Consider the following 15,974-nt stretch of genomic DNA (forward strand, 5'->3'; position numbering starts at 1 on the left):
TCTAGTGTTGGGTCTCAACATGTGCAAGTTGTTTTTCGTCGAAGAAAGGCTTTTGAGTTACAAGGTACTGAGACTCCTTCTCTTGCTGGTAAAGCGCATGGTCGACTCCATTGTTGGATTGTTCTTCCTCACGGCAGGCGAGGATGGAATACGGAGCAAAGCACTGCATAGAGAGATGTCCATGCAAAGAATGAGGAAAGTGAAGTAGAAAGGGGACAGCAGCAACTACAGGTGTCCAAGGAGAAGGGTGGGCGTGTGTGAATCTACAGCACCACATGCCACTAACAGATACTAACTGGGTAAGTAACATTTTCTGTTCAAGGCATGTGTGGCTGTATGTACACATGCTGTGCATAAACTGTAAAGCAGTCCTCCCCAAAAAAGTGGTGGCTAGCCTGTGGAAGTTGCAGTGATTTGAAAACGTGTACGCAGAACTGCCTAGCCAACACTGGCTTGTTTGCTGGCTAGTACGTCTACACAATAATGCTTTGTAAAAGTATATGGTGTGGACCATGGAGCTGCTTTATAGCTGTCAGCTATAGGAATGTTCCCCAGGAAGGTCACATAGGCTCCTTTTTCCGAGTTGAGTGTGCTCTAAGAGGAAAAGGCAGGGTCCTTTTATCTTTAGCATAGCATGTCTGGATGCATTTAATAATCCATCTTGCAATTCCTGATGTAGACAGGGCCTTCCCTTTGTAGGGTTTGGAGAAAGCAACAAAAAGCTATTGTGTTTTCCTAAAGGATTTATTTCTGTCAGTATAGTATATGAGGGCTGGTTTAACATCTATGGTATGGAGAGCCCATTCTGCAACTGTGTTAGGTTGAGGACCAAAACAGAAGTTCAATGGACTGAGCGAGGTGGAACTGTGAGACTACCTTTGGGCGAAATTTGGGGTTGTTGCGGACGACAACCCTATCTCTGTGTATCTAAAAGTTCTTCCAAGATTAGTGCCTGAAGCTCACTGACATGCCTTGTTGAAGTGATGGCGACCAGAAAAGTTAACTTCCAAGAGAGAAACTGGTGGAGGCAGGAGTGGAGAGGTTCAAACAGAGGGCCCATTAGTCTTGTTAATACAATGTTAAGGTTCTATGTTGGGGCTGCCAGGACCAGAAGGAGGACTGACTCGTAAGGCTCTCCATAAAGCCTTTAAGAATTCTGAAGAAGGAATCGTGTTGCCTGTTCAGAAGGTAGGCGGCTAGAGCAGCCAGGGATAGTTGTATGGATGTAAAAGCTAAACCACAAGTTTGTAAGTGAAGCAGGTAGACAAGTGGCCAAAGTGTTTGGAACAACAATACTAGACAAATCTCTTCCACTTGGCAGCAAACAGACACACTAGGCTAGCGCACCTCAATAATAATGTTCATGCATTTGGGTCAAATATTAAAGTACCCAAATTCTGGGACTTCAGGAGCCAGATGCAAGATTAAGACACCTGGGGTCCTGGTGCCTGATTTCGACATGGTTCTGCGTGAGAAGGTCTGGCCTGTTGGTAAGTCTCTTGCGGAACCACTGAAAGTTCGAGGAGGGTGGTGAACCATGGCTGGCATGCCCAGGTGGGAGCCAACAGAAAGAGGTTGAGAGATTGTCTGCTGAAGCCTCCAAACCACAAACGGAAGTAGAGGGAGAGGAAGAAAGGCGTAAGCAAATATCCTGGATCAAATCATCCATAGCGCATTGCCTCTGGACTGTGGGAACCTGGAGGCAAAGCTGGAGCAGGTGATGTTTTCTGCTGTGGCGAAGAGGTATTTTTCTGGTAACCCCCAAGGCTGGAAGTACTGGAGGAAGACTTGTGGGTGGAATTCACACTTGTGGATCTGTTGATGCCTCCTGCGGGAGAGGTCAGCAAAGTTGTTGTCCACTTCCAGCAAGTATTGCGCTAACAGATGGATCTTGTGTCCGAGGGCCTACCTCCAGATGCTCGGAGGTAGTTGCGAAAGCTGTAGGGATCTGGTGCCCTCTTGCTTCTGAAGATAAAAAATGACTGTCACGTTGTCTGTCCTGATGAGGACTACTTTGCCAATCAAGTGGCGGAAGGAAAGTTTTCAATGCATAGTGAACAGCTAGTGGTTTCAGGTGAATGATTTGGAGACCCTTTTTAGGTCGAGCCTAATGCAGCACACATGCGCTGCTCTAGGAGATGACCTTTAGAAATCGGTTGGCACTTTACAAACACTCGGCTTGTGGTGGCATCCACCTTGCGGGAGCTAGCAGTGGCGCGCAGGGGCCATCTGTTTGTAATTAACGCGGCCGCGCGCGCTTGTTTATATTTCTTTACTATCCCTTCCCACTGCCTGCCTCACACTCGCACTCCCTTGTAAACCGGTTCCTTTTGAACAACTTTGTGGCTTTTTGATCTCTGCCAATTACTGTGCTACATATCTAGCAGCTGTACTTAAAAAAATCGTACTTTGTTAAAAGTATCTGCTAGCATGTATTTTTGTATAATACATTATAACGGGGTTGCTCTATACACACACCACATAAACAAGCGCTCTCTCCTAGCACATGCTGCCTCTTCTCAAGTTATAGAAAGGATGAAACTTAGAGTCAGCCACGCTTTAATTTGAACCTTTGGCTGCTGTGTGCGCACAGATTTCTGGGACCATATGTTTTTAATTAGAGTGGCCACGCCCACTTTTTTATATGTGTTTACTCTCTCTCCCCATTCCTGTCTCACCCTTGCCCTCCCTTATTAACCTTCTTCTCTGAAACAAGTTTGTTGCATGTTGATCTCTGCCAATATCTGTCTACATAACTAGCAACTGCACTAAACATAATCTTATTTTGTCAAAAGTATCTGCTACCATGTATTTTTGTATAATACATTAAAACAGGGGCTGCTCTCTACACACACCATATAAACAAGTGCTTTCTCCTAGCACATGCTGCCTCTCTTCTCAAGTTATAGGAAGGATGAAACTTGGAGTCAGCCCTGCTTTAATTTGAGCCTGTGGCTGCTGTGTGCGCACAGATTTCTGGGGCCATCTGTTCTTAATTAGCGTGGCCGCGCCATCTTCTTTATCTTGGTTTACTCTCTCTCCCCTGCCTGTCTCACCCTCGCCCTCCCTTGTTAACCGTCTCCACCTAACCAAGTTTGAGGCTTGTTGATCACTGCCAATAACAATCACTTAATCTCCTCGTGCCTACCCTGGTTTTATTTGTTTACATTTATTTTTATAACGTTACCGGTGCACATTATCAATTCACATTAAAACAGGGGCTGCTCTCTACACACACCATATGAACAAGCGCTCTCTCCTAGCACATGCTGCCTCTCTTCTCAAGTTATAGGAAGGATGAAACTTCGAGTCAGCCCCGTTTTCATTTGAACCTGTGAATAACACAAGTGCACAATACTGAAACATATCAATCTATGGATATTAGCAATGAACTTCTAATGGACTGGTTTATGATCAATACAGATGTGGAAGACTTATCCGATGCACTTATGCCATATTTACTGCAGACATGTGAAGTAATATTTTGCAATGGCATTATTACAAAAATATTAAAACATATAGCAACAGAATGAATATATATATATATATATATATATATTCACTGAAAAAACCATAGGTTTCAGACATGTTATAGTTAGCGGAAATTGTACTGATAAAAAACCAATGAAATTCCCCCGTTATAGTTAGTGCAGGCAACTATAACTCACGCGACCGCAATCCTCTGCTGATGCTAATACTGTATTTAGACACTTATTTGCCCATGTCTTCTTCCATAAATTTTTAGCTATACATATATTACAAATATTTTTTTTTCATAAAGACACATATGTCATCAGCAGAAGATTGCGGTCGCGTGAGTTATAGTTGCCTGCACTAACTATAACGGGGGAATTTCATTGGTTTTTTATCAGTACAATTTCCGCTAACTATAACATGTGTGAAACCTATGGTTTTTTCAGTGAATTTGCAAGGTTTTTTAAATGCTAATTCCTAACTATAACGTGTGTGAAACCTATGGTTTTTTCAGTGAATTTGTACGGTTTTTTAAATGCTAAGTTACTTTACGCCATTCGTGGCGTGCACGCCCACTTAACGCAGTTCGTTCCGTGCGCGCACGGTGCGCTTCGCGCACCGTGCGCGCACAGTGAGCACGCGGTGCGCTTCGCGCACCGCGCGCCCACTTTACGCAGTTAGTGCCGTACACGCAAGGTGGGCACGCAGTGTGCTACGCGCACCGCGTGCCCACGTTACGCACCGTGCGCACATGGAGGACATATTATGCGCTTCCTTGTGATAGGTAATCTGTTAAATTTAATTTGTAAGTGATGACAATAATATGCCATGCACAGAGTTTTTTTTTTTTTTATTAAAATTTTTAGCGTAAGCGCACCGTACGCGTACGTAAATTTACCGTTTTTGGCCTTGGGGGATCTTTGAGGACTCAACTAACATGGCTATGTGCATGGGCGCTGTCTAAACAGCCCCTTTATATGTTTTTTGCCTTTGTTTACAGCCCCCCCCCTCAGAGTGCGAGAGAGAAAATGGCGGCCGCCGCTTCCTGGTTTCGACCGATTCGAATGTTTACTTAGATGTAACAGCCAATCAGAATCGCGCTCGCGCACGCCACCGTACGCGTACGGTAAGCTTACGGTAAGCGTACCGTAAGCTGGCTCAGATATATATATTGATTTAAAGGCTATTTTCTCAGAATCTACTGAACAGATTTACACCAAACCTACAAAAGGCACTTCCTTGACCTGAGGACTACCTCTCTGCCAAATTTCTAGTAATTCTGTTCAGCCGTTCGGGCTGTAGCCCTGTCAAAAGGTCCTATGGAAAAATGCATGGGAAAAACGCGTTTTGGGACCCCCCTTTTATCTCAGCCCCCGCTTGACGAATCCCCCCGAGACTTTCAGGGTAGGAGCGGAGCGTAGCGCCCCACCTATTTTGAGAAATTCGCGAGGATTCGTCGACCGGCGCCAAAGTTATTCAAAATAGAATGTTGCGGATTTCCTATGGAAACAGGGTCCTAACTATAACTACCTACTGGCGACCGCCAGTAGGTAATATATATATATATATATATATATATCAGAAACACTCCTCCGCTTTTGTGAGCGTTTCGTTGTGTCGAAAAGAAAGGAGCACGGACCGCAATTCGGTGCATACAAATTGATTTATTAGCAGAAGGTATGCCAGCCATGACGCGTTTCAACTCCGTAGAGCCTTGATATATATATATATAAATAAAAAACATGAATAAATATACACCATAAATATTTTTTTTCCCACCCAACTTACTTTAAAGTACTAAAAATTTTAACTAAAAATTCTTGCAATACAATTTAAACTAACAAACATTTGTTAGTCATTCCTGGACAAACCACTGCTAATATCTTTGGTTACACACTTATAAGGTGCCAAAAAACACAACACATTATCAATGCCAATAACTCAAAAATAAAATCCAAACTACCAAGCGCTAATTGGGTGTTTTATGTATGCTAAAAAAATATTACTGCACATTGCTCAGAAGGTACATTTTGTATTTTTAGCCTTCAGGTTACTTTAGCATTAAAACTAATTGTAAAGCTGTTCCACATTTGCTTTTAAAGCAAAAAAGCTAGAACAAGTTTTCAGTAGCACACAATTCATTACTTTGTAGTAGTGTTTAGAAACATAGTTATGCTATACAAACATTGCCACAGCCAAAACGTCACGCCTTTCAGAACATACAAGTATTTAGTTATGCAGCACAATATCCTTGGTGTACCAACATCAACTGTTGCATGGCTAAACACTTATAAGGTCCCAAAGGCGAGACCTATTGGCTATGCCAATGCTTCTTCTGGGTTCCCACTGGCCTCAGACTGTCAGATGCTGTAAGTGCGCACCCTAACCCTTAAGGGTGCTGTCCATTTTTATGGTCCTCTGCGGAACTGGGAAGAGAAAAGACTGCCTCAGCAGCAGGTTGTTGGTGTTCCACTATTGCAGAGAGGGATATGTAGGGTGGCTGATCAACACTAGAGCGTGCTAATGACCCTCACTTGGAACCGCTTGTGCGCCAAGCACTCCTGCAACGTACGCATGTGTAATCTGGCATGGCAGACCTCGAGAAATCTACTCACCCACTCGCTATGGCAATTCAGACTTTATCAGGTTGAGCTATATTTAGGACCTTATCGTCCCTTCTGGCAGCTAACAAACAGGTGTTCTGTTCAGTCAGAAAGTGAAGGAGCAATAAAGATGTCTTTAAACCTTGTTTTTATCTTGCCACATTTGCTCTCTGTTTATTAGACAAAGGTCAGAAGTCAGTTTACAATTACTTTTCCTTCACTGACTGCAGAGTTTCAAGATTTTATAAAGTGAACTGTCTGACCTGCTGTACGAAGTGTGAAATGAAAGGCTGTAGGTGTCAAGCTTTTCCTAAATATCTAATAAGTCAACTGAACAAACATTTAAAAAAATTGAATATGCTACTTACCAGTATGCATCTGTTCTTGGCATGTAGGGCTGCTGACATTCATATCTGTGCATAGATCGCCGCCTAGTGTTGGGTCCGGATGTTTGCACGTTGTTGTCCTGGAAGAGTCTTCGAAGTATCCTTGGATAGGTGACTCCTCCCCTGGACTACAGTGCGCATGGGCATCCTCTCCATCCTCAGATTGTTTTTCGCCATTGTGGCAGTGATGGAGTAGATACAGAAAGTGATGACCATGCTTGTAGTAATTCTGAGAGCTGCAGCTGCGACAGGCGCCGGGGAGGAGGGAGGGCGATATGAATGTCAGCAGCCCTACATGCCAAGAACAGATGCATACTGGTAAGTAGCATATTCAGTTCGAGGCATGTGGGCTGCTGAATTCATATCTGTGCATAGAATACATAGCAGTGCCCTCTATTAGCGGCGGCTACCCGTGCCAGCTGCAGCGGTCTGAAAAAGTGTCTTGAGAACAGCCTGTCCTACAGCTGCCTGCTGTTTTGACTGCACATCTACGCAATAGTGTTTTGTAAATGTGTGTGTAGTGGACCATGTGGCTGCTCTGCATATATCATGCAGGGGAATATTTCCTAGGAAGGCCATGGAAGCCCCCAACTTACGTGTTGAGTGGGCTCGTGGTGGAATAGTTAATGTGCGTTTTGCCTTTTGATAACAGATTTGAATACACTTAACTATCCATCTGGCTATCCCTGCTTTGGAGATGGCGTTACCTTTGTGGTGTGGGGCAAAGGCAACGAACAGTTGTTTTGTCTTCCTGAAGGGTTTAGTCCTGTCGATGTAGTACATGAGGGCCCTCCGCACATCTAGTGTATGTAGTGCCCTTTCTGCAACAGTTTGTGGGTTTTGGAAGAAAACGGGCAGTTCAATTGTCTGATTCATGTGGAACTGCGATATTACTTTGGGCATGAATTTGGGGTTGGTACGTAGTACGACCCTGTTGGCGTGAACCTGTATAAATGGCTCTTGAACGGTTAGTGCCTGGAGTTCACTAACTCTCCTTAGGGAAGTGATCGCCACGAGGAAGGCCACTTTCCAGGTAAGGAATTGAATCTCGCATGAGTGTAGAGGTTCAAAGGGTGGACCCATCAGGCGTGTGAGGACCAAGTTGAGGTTCCACATTGGAGCCGGTGGGTGGCGTGGTGGAATGACTCGTTTGAGTCCCTCCAAGAATGCTTTGATGGCAGGCACTCTGAATAGAGAGAGGTGCTGCCTGGTTTGCAGATAGGCTGATATTGCAGTCAAATGGACACGTATAGAGGTGTACGCCAGATTGCATCGGTATAGGTGTAATAGGTAACAAATGATGTTGTGGATGGATGCGTCCAGCGGGTTAATGTCATTATCACTGCAATAAATGACGAACCTTTTCCATTTGGCTGCATAGCAAGCTCTGGTAGTGGGTCTCCTGGCCTCCTTGATGATGTCCATACAGTCAGGTGGCAGGTTGAGATAGCCAAACTCTAGGACTTCAGGAGCCAGATCGCTAGGTTCAGCTGTTGCGGATCTGGGTGTTGAACCTCTCCATGGTTCTGCGTCAAATGCGCGGGTTTGATCCGCAGCCTTTGATGCGGCACCACGGAAAGTTCGAGGAAGGTGGTGTACCACGGCTGGCGTGCCCACGTGGGAGCAACTAGGACGAGTGTCAGGGAGTGTTGTCGGAGTTTGCGAGCCACCAGCGGTATCAACGGCGCTGGGGGAAAAGCGTACGCAAATCTGCCGGACCAGTTCATCCATATCGCATTGCCCTGCGACTGCGGATGTGGGAATCTGGCGGCGAAGCTTTGGCATTTTGCGTTTTCGCTTGTCGCGAATAGGTCTATCTCCGGATGACCCCACTGCTGGAAGTACGGTTGGAGTACTGATGGGTGTAACTCCCACTCGTGCATCTGGTGGCTGTGTCTGCTGAGCAGATCCGCCATCTGGTTGTCTTTGCCCGGGAGGTGTTCCGCCATGAGGAACATGTTCCTTTGAATGGCCCACTTCCACATGCTCTGAGCCAGATGAGACAACTGTGGAGAGTGTGTTCCTCCCTGTTTCTGTATGTAGTACATTGCGGTCATGTTGTCCGTCCGGATCAACACGACCTTGTTGCATAGATGTACTTTGAATGCCTTCATGGCTAGGAAGATTGCCATCAGTTCCAGAAGGTTGATGTGCATCTTCTTTTGTTGCGTTGTCCATAGTCCCTGCACTGTGAAGTGGAGTACATGAGCTCCCCATCCCTGGAGAGACGCGTCCGCTGTCAGTACTATCTGTGGGACAGGCTCTTGGAACGGTCGGCCCTTGCAAAGGTTTCGTGGATTCCACCAATGCAGAGAGTTGTATGCCCGACCGCTCACCAACACTAGGTCTTTCAACTGTCCTTGAGCCTGATTCCACTGACGTGCTAGGCACTCCTGAAGCGGGCGCATATGTAATCTCGCGTGTGGGACTATGAAGATGCAGGAGGCCATCATGCCTATCAACTGCATAAACACTCGCGCTGGAAGTGAGTGATTGGGTTTGAACTTGGAGATCAGCAGTTGTATGCTGTTGATCCTCACTAAATTTGGCTGAGCTGTGGCCGCCAGAGTGTCTATAGTCGCACCTAGGTACTGTTGTACGTGTGCGGGCTGGAGATGGGACTTTGGGTAATTTAGTGAGAATCCCAGACTGTGAAGAAGGTGAATGGTGCGTGACATGTGGCTTGCACATTGCTGGGCTGACTTTGCTTGAACGAGCCAGTCGTCCAGGTAGGGGTAGACGTGTATATGCTGCCTCCGTAGATGGGCTGCCACCGTAGCTAGGCACTTCGTGAAAACCCTGGGCGCCGTTGTCACGCCGAAGGGAAGGACTTTGAACTGATAGTGCTGCCCCTGAACAGTGAACCTGAGGTATTTTTTGTGTGAGGGGTGGATGGGTATGTGAAAGTACGCATCCTTGAGGTCCAGTGTGGCTAGGAAGTCTCCCTGCTTGAGAAGCGGAAGGACTTGCTGTAGAGTGAGCATGTGAAAGTGCTCTGAAAGAATGTACTGGTTCAGGGGTCTCAGGTCTAATATAGGTCTGAGCGACCCGTCCTTTTTTGGAATTAAGAAGTAAAGGGAGTACACCCCCGTACCCTGCTCGTGGATGGGTACGACCTCTATAGCGCCTTTTAGAAGCATACTTTGCACCTCTTGCTGTAAGAGCGTTAAGTGCTCTGAGGACATAGGACGGTTTCTTGGTGGTATTGTGGGTGGAGTGGATTTTAACTCCAGACAGTAACCGTATTTTATAATATCTTTGACCCACCTGTCTGTGGTGATGGAGTTCCACGTTGACAGGAACCTTTGTAGCCTTCCCCCCGACAGGTGTTATGTGGTCGGGAGGAAGCGAGAGGGCGTCACTGCTTGTTCTTGGGGGAGGACCTGGTGTTGCCGTTTATCGTAGGTGGTCTGTGAATTGCCCTTGGTATATGTTTGTTGTGACCCCTGTCCTCTACCTGCCCCCTTGTTTCCGGGGCGACGAAAGGAGCCGCTCCGAAAGGACTGAGTTTGGAGGGCGCCCATGGACTTTGCAGTGTCCGTGTCCTTTTTTATCTTTTCCAGGGTGGTGTCAACCTCTGGGCCGAATAAATAGTCTGGGTTGATGGGCTGGTTCAGTATGTTGTTTTGTACCTCAGGCTTGAATCCTGAGATTCGTAGCCAGGCATGTCGGCGCAGCATGACGCTTGTGTTAATGGCCCTGGCAGCTGTGTCTGCAGCATCTAGTGCACACTTGATGGAAGCGTTTGTGAGTAGCTGTCTCTCTCTGATAAGAATTTCTGCACCTTCTTTGAACTGGTCAGGGAGATGTTGGAGTAGTTGCTCCATTGTGTCATAGTGCGCCCTATCGTATCGAGCGAGGAGCGCTTGAGTGTTGGCTATGCGCCAGATGTTGGCAGCTTGGGCGGCAATTCGATTGCCAGAGGTCTCCAGCACCTTGGACTCTTTGTCCGGGGGAGGAGCGTCACCTGTCGTTTGCGAGTGTGCCCTCTTGCGAGCATTCGCCACGACGATGGAGTCGAGTGGTAATTGTCCCTTGATGTAAGTAGGATCCCCAGGTGCTGATCTGTATTTTTTATCAATCCTGGGGTTTATCACACGCGCCCTGGTGGGTTCCTTGAAAATGTCCTTAGCAGGTTTGAGGACCCCCTTCAGCATTGGCAGAGTTTTCACATGTCTTTCTGAGGATGCAAAGGTGTCCATGAGAAAGTCATCCTCGATGGTATCTGAGTGAAGCTGTACCCCATGGTTATTAGCGGCACGTTCAATAAGTGCGTTGAACGCCGCAGTATCCTCCGTGGGAGATGTTTTTGCCCCATAGAGTTGTGGGTCCTGTGTATCGAGAGGTGCACTGGGGTCTGCAGGGTCGCCCCAAGTTTGATCAGGGTCTTGCTGGTCATCAGGGTCTGTGTCTACATGGTAGGGTGCTTGGTCCCCCATGTAGTCCTCCAAAGCATCCGTGTCGGAGCGTGAGGGGGAGAACCGGTGTGGATCCTGGTAGGGTGAATGGAAGGGTTCGTAAAGGAGAGGTTCTGACTCTAAAGGCAACTTCCTCTTTAGTGGGATCCTGAAAGGGTCCAGTGGCGGCTCCGAAGTTATCCTTCGGTCGTGGAGAATCATCCTGCCAGTGTCGGCGTCGATGACGCGCGCCGGAGACGTCTCAGCGGGTGTGACCGTACTTTGGGTGACCCGTGTCCTGAGTTGGAACATCTTCGGGATCGTTGACGGAGGCAAGCCGAAGGTAATGTTGGCTGGCCCCGTAGAGGGTGCTGGAGCTCCCATCGGCCCGGAACCCGACGGGTCTTTGAGTGTCGCCGAGGTTTTGTTGCTTTGCGTCGCACCAGGCCGCACGTGGGGCGTCGTTGAGGCTTTGGCACCGGGCAGGGCCGTAGAGCCGGGCGTGGATTTGTTCGGTGCCGGCGGGTCTTCGAGTCGAGGTGTGGAGATCACCACCGACGTCTTCGACACGTGAGGCTTCGGCGTCGGCGAGGGAGCGACGCGTGGCGAAGCAGGCGGTATTGCCCTCGGTGTCGTTGGCGTCGGTAGCCGAGTAGGTTTCTCGGTGCCGATGGCCTTTTTCCGTTTGTCGACCCCGATGTCGCCCGATTCCAGTTCGGCACCGAAGTCCCTCTTGGTGCGGTCGGTGCCGACGCGTTGCGCTGGCGTCGAAGGCGTGGAAGGCCTCGATCCGACCAAGGCCACTTTCAGTTTCGGTTTCGTTTGAACCGGAGCAGCTTTTGGTTTCGGTTTTGTGGTAGGGAAACCAGCTGGCGTATGCAGCAATGGCTGCCGCCGAACGTCCGAGGCCGGGCCCGAGGGCGGGGCCGAGGAACTACGGGATGGTACTCGGGTAAGGCCCGAAGGCGATCCCTCGACCGGAGCCAAAGGCTGTGGCGCTGGTGTTTCCGTGGTGTGAACAGGTAGGCCTTGTTCATCATCGGAGCTACTCTCCTCGGCCCCTAAGGCCTCCTCGTCGTCTCCTACCTCGGTGTCGTCTTCACCCCTGTGGAAGAGCGACTCGTCGCCCTCGTCCGATCCGGGGTCGTGTTCGGAAACGGGACTGGAGGGTATGGTTTCTAATTCTTCGACGTCGTCCTCGTCGAAGATGTCCGTTGGGGCCGGTGCCGCGTGCCGCGCCTCGAGTCTCGCCGCTCTTCGGTTCCTCAGGGTCTTCTTAGAACGGAACCGGGCACAGGCCATGCATGTCGATTCGTCATGGTCCGGTGAAAGGCATTTGTTGCACACCGGATGGACGTCGATGTGTGGGTACTTCGCATTGCATACCGGACACCTTTTGAACGGCGTCCTGGATTCCATCGTCGAAGTAGTCGATGGACAGGTGAATGCGAAAGAAGTCGGTGCTGAAAAGTTAGTAAACTAACAAATTCTATCGAAACCCGATCGATAAACAGTACCGACGCGAACTAAAGGCCTTTTGGCCTCGACCAAATATTTTCCTAACTTGAGCTAAGATAGCACATCCGAACCCAATGGCGGAAAAAAACAATCTGAGGATGGAGAGGATGCCCATGCGCACTGTAGTCCAGGGGAGGAGTCACCTATCCAAGGATACTTCGAAGACTCTTCCAGGACAACAACGTGCAAACATCCGGACCCAACACTAGGCGGCGATCTATGCACAGATATGAATTCAGCAGCCCACATGCCTCGAACATATCATTAGCTGTGAAAGCCAATTTTATGTGGCTCTGTGTGGTAAAAAAATATTTCAATAGGATGGAAAGCAAATCAGAACACTTTACTTGGTAATGTGGAAAATGATAAATATATTTTTTGAAACCTAAATTTCAAAGATTGTTAATACACTATGTATTTATATCAATAAAGCTGCATGAAAGTGGGATGGTTTTTGGCCATTTCTTGGAAATGTACGTCTGTAAATGACAGTGCACTACCACATCACGCTTTAGTAATACATTAAATAAAAGTGTGCGTTTAAATATGGACTGAGAAACACTTCTGCCCCTGCCCTGATGGCAATGCTATCAGTAAACTGAGAGACAAGTCATGGATCGTGCATACCCTATACATAGGCCAGATTCTCATTACATAGGGAGCAAACGTTTAGTTTATTCAATCAAACAAAAGTTGTCTTTTTTTTTTTTTTTAACATCACATATACTGAACTTACATTTGAAGGTACATTCATATGTGAGATTGAAGAAAAAGGCGACCGTAAAATAAAATATTTGCCAATGATCACACAATCTGAGACCAGTTAACGGGCAAATTACTTTACAGTTAGGTCAAGTAGATTATTCAAGTTATTCGACCTGCAGGTCTAGTAACAGTTGCATGATTTTTAAAGGCCTGCATGGGGTACTATAACAATACAAAAGGCTATTATGCTGAGGAGGCGCATAACTGTCCTGTGACTTGGTGGCCTGGTTCAAAAAGAAAGTTTGCTGGACTTTTGGCTTAAACCCGGAGATTTGGAACCAGGCATGTCTGCACAGAAGGAGCAGACCGTTCCTTGCAGCAGTGTTCACAGCATCTAGTGCACAGCAAATGGATCTGCTTTCTCTCAGAGATGATCTCACAATCCCCTTTCCTTTGCTCCAATGGGCATGGGCGTACCTACAAAGTAGCCCAATCGAATTGGCAATCTGCCCATTGTTTGCAGACTGTGCAGCTACCCTCTTACCTGCAGGATCTATTGGTTTACTCTTCATCTGGTGGATGGGCATCACCAGTAGTCAGAGTTAGCCCTTTTACAAGCAGTAGTAACCACTAGACTCTGGTGGAAGCTGGCCATGGTAGAACAGATGGAAACCCTAGGTGTAATGGCTCTGGCGCGGGACGGGGTCTTGAAAGATGTCTGGGGTTTGACGGAGCATGCCTTTAAGCATGGGGAGGAACAGAACCGATCGGTGGGTGGAGGACAGGGTCTCGAAAAGGAAGTCCTTCTTTAAAGGCTTAGTGTGGAGATCTACCTTCAGGAAGAAGGCAGCCCTACAAATAAGTTCATGGTAGGAGGTGGATTTGTCAGAAGGGGAGAGACAGGCCAGGTACAGGTCAGGATCTATCTCCCTTGGTGGGTCAGTGTCATAAGTGTCCCAGGGATCCCCTGCCGAGGAATGTTGTATGTATCCCCGATCCCTGTCCCCCCAGGTCTGAATGAGGTGATCCCTGAGGAGTATAGGGAACAGGCTCACCTGAAGAAGTGGGTGGGAATGGTCACTGCTGTGGAGCAATGGGTTTGTAGCCTTGCCCTCTTTCTTGGGCAGTTTTGGTGGAGGTAGCATGTCCACAGGTTCCTCGAAGGACAGCTGCCATTTGGACGGTTGAGCTGCAGATCTCGGAATGTGGGTGAGTATCTGGTCTGTGATGGGAGGATGTCAAACTCTTCCTGGCGTTTATGATGAATCGGCTCTAGCCATGTCCGGATTTGCTGCTTGGCGCGGATGGTCTCCGCTCCAATGTCAATTTTAATACCAAAGCTGTTGGCTTCAACGGTCAGCTCAACTCTGAGGCAGGAGCATCCGGTGCCGAAGCAGTCTGTCTCAATGGTTTCTTCCCTGCCGGGCTAGGCGTTTCATTCGAAGGTGGTGGTAAGTACCAGCCTGAAGGCGGTGGCAGTCCCGCAGTCAGTCTCTGGTGCACCACAGTAGCTAGATGACCCTTTTGAGGGGGTTGCTCAGCATGGGACCGGTGTGTGGAGGACTATATTACCACAGGAAGCTGCACTGGTGGAGGATCTTCAAGATCTAGATCGGAGCCAGAGCGGTTGTCAGGGGGGAAAGCCTCTCCATCCACAGCAGACTGTTGTGGATGGTGTTCCCCTCTGATGTACTTTGGGCATAAAAGGTCCCATGGTGTTGTCTCCACTCCTACTAGACATCTGGAGACGTCGAGCCCACTGGTCATGGAGTGTTTGGTTTGAACTGAAGGAGCAGCAGGCATCGCAAGCAACTCTGTTATGCTCAGGAGGCAAGCACAAATTACAGACCTGATGAAGTTCGGTCTGAGGATATATCATCTGGCAGCAAGGGCAATAGTGAAGAGGCACCCAGTCCATCACTATGAGAACATGGTGGGTAGGGATGGGGTTGAAGATGGAAGGAGGCCAAGAAGGGCGAAGGCCCATGTGGGCCTGAGGTCGACAAGAGCCGCACAGTCAAAGCAGGAATCGCTAACCTGAAACGAAGGGAAAAGAGAAATACAACCAAAAACAATACCAAAGGTGGCCATGTAAACTGGCACAGTATACCACGACTGTGTAGAACAAGGACACAGGAGCAGACGTCCAAACTAGATGACGGAAAGAAAACAATCTAACAATGGAGTTGATGACCATGAACATTACCAGCAAGAGGAGGAGTCACAGTACCCCGTGACTTGAAAGACTTTCTGGCAGGATTATGCACAGCATGTGTATCTACAGCCACATATGCCTCCGACAATGGGTTACTTATCTGCAAAAGCAGTTCTCCTGTTACTATGTTCATGTGGTTTGAATATTCTAAAGCAAGGACACATCACCACGACATCACAGGACATACAAAAGCCTATGGATCAATGAATGATCCAATACAGAACAAAAAGGTTATTTGCAATAATAGTTCATTGGTATTTCTCAGAGGAAATTGTTTTTAAATATCTCTTGATGGCAAGATGAGAAGTCATTGGCTTCGGGTCAAGGAGTATCTGCATGCATGTGACTATCAAGGAAGGACTACGCACCATTAAGAGAATCCTTGATTAACTGTTACAATACTGGAACTTCTATTTCAGGATTATAAATGACAACACATTTTACTTTTTGCTTTTCCTTTCTGTTGAGAGCCTGTTGATGGAATTCACATTTTGAATTATTAAGGAAATACGTGATGCCTTGATCATTCTTTGATGAGAAAAGGCTATTATCCCATATTCAATCAGGCTTAGAAAAGTTTTCTATTAGGCAAAAAAAAAAAGTTACACACCTGTAGATTGTGGTTCTCCAGTATTGATATATTTCATAGATTCACATGCTTTTATCTTCCCCGTCG

At 47.5% G+C, this 15,974-nt stretch overlaps 1 protein-coding gene across 1 annotated transcript in view; it reads right to left on the bottom strand.

The window, feature by feature from the left end:
* SART1 (spliceosome associated factor 1, recruiter of U4/U6.U5 tri-snRNP) overlaps nucleotides 1-15,974 on the bottom strand; it is a 698,390-nt gene that overhangs the window by 249,002 nt on the left and 433,414 nt on the right. The gene's annotated exons all lie outside the window — the stretch shown is intronic.

The sequence above is a fragment of the Triturus cristatus genome, chromosome 9 (genome assembly GCF_964204655.1).
Source record: "Triturus cristatus chromosome 9, aTriCri1.1, whole genome shotgun sequence".
NCBI lineage: Eukaryota > Metazoa > Chordata > Amphibia > Caudata > Salamandridae > Triturus > Triturus cristatus.